Source organism: Mauremys mutica, unplaced genomic scaffold (genome assembly GCF_020497125.1).
Source record: "Mauremys mutica isolate MM-2020 ecotype Southern unplaced genomic scaffold, ASM2049712v1 000608F_np12_subseq_106777:142007_obj, whole genome shotgun sequence".
Lineage (NCBI taxonomy): Eukaryota > Metazoa > Chordata > Testudines > Geoemydidae > Mauremys > Mauremys mutica.
In genome coordinates this window covers 4,834-8,852 of record NW_025423017.1, presented here as the reverse complement: position 1 = coordinate 8,852, position 4,019 = coordinate 4,834, and the positions used below count along the sequence as shown (strand labels likewise).

The following is a 4,019-nucleotide window of genomic DNA, read 5'->3' as shown; positions in this document are numbered from 1 at the left end:
GTGTGTCTATGCTTCACCACTTTGGCTGCTCTGTGAAAAGCTGATGGTTCAAACAGAAGCTGGTGGGTTTTTGTTTTAAGCAATTAGAGTCTAGTACATTTTAACAGGCAGAAAATGTCCTATTCTGGTCTAGCCCCATTTGACTCCTTCTGTCCATCTTCTTCCTTCGCCCTCAGTATCTTTCCTTCCCCACTGGGGACATGCAGAGATGAACCCCAGTCAGTCTGTGTCACAGAGAGTCTGTATCTCCTAAGGAATGTGGGTGAAGGATTCCAGCTGAATTAACGCCGCTCACCTGGGTTAGAAACATTTGTTTCTTTCGAGCAGATAGTGGGAAATGGGACATTAATTCAGAGCCAGGAGGCAAGGCAGAGGCTTCATGACCTTGATCTCCATGAAGGGAGAGAGGATCCCCAGGAAGGAACAGAGCTTCCTTTAGACTCAAGCTGGGTCTCCTGGAAGTTGGAAAAGACCCTTGGTCACTGAGGATCTCATGGGATCGTGCTGCTCCAGAGGCTCGAGAGTCCTAGGTGCGGGGAGGGTGTCACTGCACAGTCTGAAATGGAAGGGAGGACCCTGGAAGGGACGGGGAGGAACAGAAAATGGAGAGGAATGAAACAGAATAAACGCCTCTTCTCTCTCCCCTCCCCGACCCAGCAAGAACTGTTATCAGTGGGGAAACTCCCCACCACGAACGGCAGAGACCACAGAGACATTGGCCTCATGCTGAGAAGTAAGGTGACCAGACACCAAGTGTGAAAAATCAGAGACTTTCACCAGCTGCATTGGTGGTATAGTGGTGAGCATAGCTGCCTTCTAAGCAGTTGACCGGGGTTTGATTCACAGCCAATGCAATGATATGATGATTCCTCCACTGTGAATTGGTTTAATTTCAGTCACATTGTATCAGTTTATCAATAGAATAAGAGAATCAGTGTCCCAAATCCCAACAGGTCATTAAACACCCAGAGGAGGAAGAAAGGGGTGGGACTATATAATGAGCAGTTGGAGTCATCCTGGTATTACAATGCTTGGTTTATTTTTTTTTTTAAATTTCCTTTAGTTCCCTCTTCCTTTTAGAGTCAGAGCCTTTAAGGTCAGAAGGGACCAGTGTGATCATCTAGTCCGACCTGCTGCACCTTGCAGGCCAAAAGACCCACCCACCCACTCCTGTAATAGACCCGGTAGGGGAGGCAGCTCCATGCACTGCCCCTACCCCAGGCAGCATATGGAGGCCCTCTGCTCCCCTCCCCAATGCGTGTGCAGCGATGTGCCAGCAGCACTAAGGTGGCTCCCTGCCCACTCTACCTCCGTCCCTCCGTGCCGCTCCCAGAAGTGGCTGGCATGTCCCAGCATCCCCTGGGGTGGGAGGAGTGTCTCCACGTGCTGCCCCTGCCCCGAGCACCAACTCTGCAGCTCCCATTGGCCAGGAACTGTAGCCAATGGGAGCTCTGGGGGCAGCACCTGCAGACAGCAGCACATGGAGATCCCCTGGCCCCACTCATCTAGGAGCTGCTGCCAGAGGGTTGTGTGTACCGGTCACTTTGGGAGCTGCACCACCCGTCCTGCACCCCACTCCCACCCCCACCCCCAGCGCAGAGCCCACACCCAAATTTCCTCCCAGAGCTCTGCTTGTCGTCCTTTCACCAGAACCATCCTTCTTCTCCTGGGCTGCAAGTAGCCATCCCTGGGAAGCCAAGAGGCAGGCACAGGATTCTGCCAGGTAAGTGTCCCACAGCGCCGTGATGGACAGTGCGATGAAGGTAAGTCTTCCTGAGGCACAATGAACTGCAATGCAGCGAACCACTGGCCAGGCAGTCGGGGAGAAGGGCATTCACTGGAGGTACAAGCTTGTGAGTGACTCCTGAGCACAGGGCCCCTTCCCCTTTTAAGGACCTGCTCCTCATGGCCTGTGACTAGAGGTGACTTGGCTGCATCTGGTGGGTCACACTCCACCTTGGGCAGTGTCCATGCTCTGGGTGTGTGATCGCTGCCTAATGAGAGTCCCAGACACCTTGTCTATCTAGGAGCTCTTCTGATCTTCCTGCTGTTCAACCAGCCCCTTCATCCCACAAGCATTGCAGGAGGGAGCGGGAGAGGGAGGGGGAGGGGGAAAGCCACTTCACAGGCATTCAGAGAGGGAGAGGAGACAAAAATGGGAATGGGGGAAGTATAACAGACCTATTGAGCATAGAAATCACTGCTGCTCCTACAACAGCAGGGACAGGCCACTAGGAGCTGGGATAAATTAAGCCATCATGTTTCTGCCTGGTTTTGAACCAGGGACCTTTTGCGTGGTAGGCAAATATGATAACCACTACACTACAGAAAGTGTGTTGCAGGGCTCTGCCCCTCCCTTCATAAAAACAGAAGAATGGCCAGACTGGGTCAGACCAAAGGTCCATCCAACCCCATATCCCATCTGCCAACAGTGGCCAATGCCAGGTGCCCCAGAGGGACTGAACCTAACAGGTAATGATCAAGTGATCTCTCTCCTGCCATCCATCTCCATCCTCTGAGAAACAGAGGCTAGGGATACCATTCCTTACCCAGGCTGCCTAATAGCCATTAATGGACTTCACCTCCATGAATTTATCTGCAAAAATAATGAGGAGTACTTGTGGCACCTTAGAGACTAACAAACTTATTTGAGCATAAGCTTTCGTGGGCTAAAATCCACTTTATCAGATGCATACAGTGGAAAATACAGCAGGAAGATATATATATATACACAGAGAACATGAAAAAATGGGTGTTGCCATCCACACTATAATGAGAGTGAGCAGTTAAGGTGAGCTATTATCAGCAGGAGAAAAAAACTTGTAGTGACAATCAGGATGGCCCATTTCCAACAGTTGACAAGAAGGTGTGAGTAACAGTAGGGGGACAAATAAACATGGGGAAATAGTTTTACTTTGTGTAATGACCCACCCACTCCCAGTCTTTATTCAAGCCTAATTTAATGGTGTCCAGTTTGCAAATTAATTCCAATTCAGCATCTCTCGTGGGAGTCTGTTGTTGAAGGTTTTTTGTTGTAATATTGCGACTTTTAGGTCTGTAATCGAGTGACCAGGGAGATTGAAGTGTTCTCTGGCTGTGTTTGAATGTTATAATTCTTGATGTCTGATTTGTGTCCATTTATTCTTTTATGTAGAGACTCTCTGGTTTGGCCAATGTACATGGCAGAGGGGCATTGTTGGCACATGATGGCATATATCACATTGGTAGATGTGCAGGTGAATGAGCCCCTGATGGCATGGCTGATGTGATTAGGTCCTATGATGGTGTCCCCCGAATAGATATGTGGACAGAGTTGGCAATGGGCTTTGTTGCAAGGATAAATTCCTGGGTTAGTGTTTTTGTTGTGTGGTTGCTGGTAAGTATTTGCTTCAGGTTGGGGGGCTGTCAGTAAGCAAGGACTGGCCTGTCTCCCAAGATCTGTGAGAGTGAGGGATTGTCCTTCAGGACGGGTTGTAGATCCTTGATGATGCACTGGAGAGGTTTTAGTTGGGGGCTGAAGGTGACGGCTAGTGGGGTTCTGTTACTTTCTTTGTTGGGCCTGTCCTGTAGTAGGTGACTTCTGGGTACTCTTCTGGCTCTGTCAATCTGCTTCTTCACTTCAGCAGGTGGGTACTGTAGTTGTAAGAACGCTTGATAGAGATCTTGTAGGTGTTTGTCTCTGTCTGAGGGGTTGGAGCAAATGCGGTTGTATCTTAGAGCTTGGCTGTAGACAATGGATTGTGTGATGTGGTCTGGGTGAAAGCTGGAGACATGTAGGTAAGTATAGTGGTCAGTATGTTTCTGGTATAGGGTGGTGTTTATGTGACCATCGCTTATTAGCACAGTAGTGTCCAGGAAGTGGATCTCTTGTGTGGACTGGTCCAGGCAGAGGTTGTAGGTGGGATGGAAATTGTTGAAATCATGGTGGAATTCCTCAAGGGTTTTCTTTTCCATGGGACCAGATGATGAAGATGTCATCAGTGTAGCACAAGTAGAGTAGGGGCATTAGGGGACGAGAG

General features: G+C 49.5%; 1 non-coding gene across 1 annotated transcript; it reads right to left on the bottom strand.

The window, feature by feature from the left end:
• Positions 1-2,259: 2,259 nt before the first annotated feature.
• On the bottom strand, positions 2,260-2,332 carry TRNAG-ACC. Its single transcript has one exon. It is a non-coding gene; the product is annotated as a tRNA-Gly (tRNA).
• Positions 2,333-4,019: the final 1,687 nt, after the last annotated feature.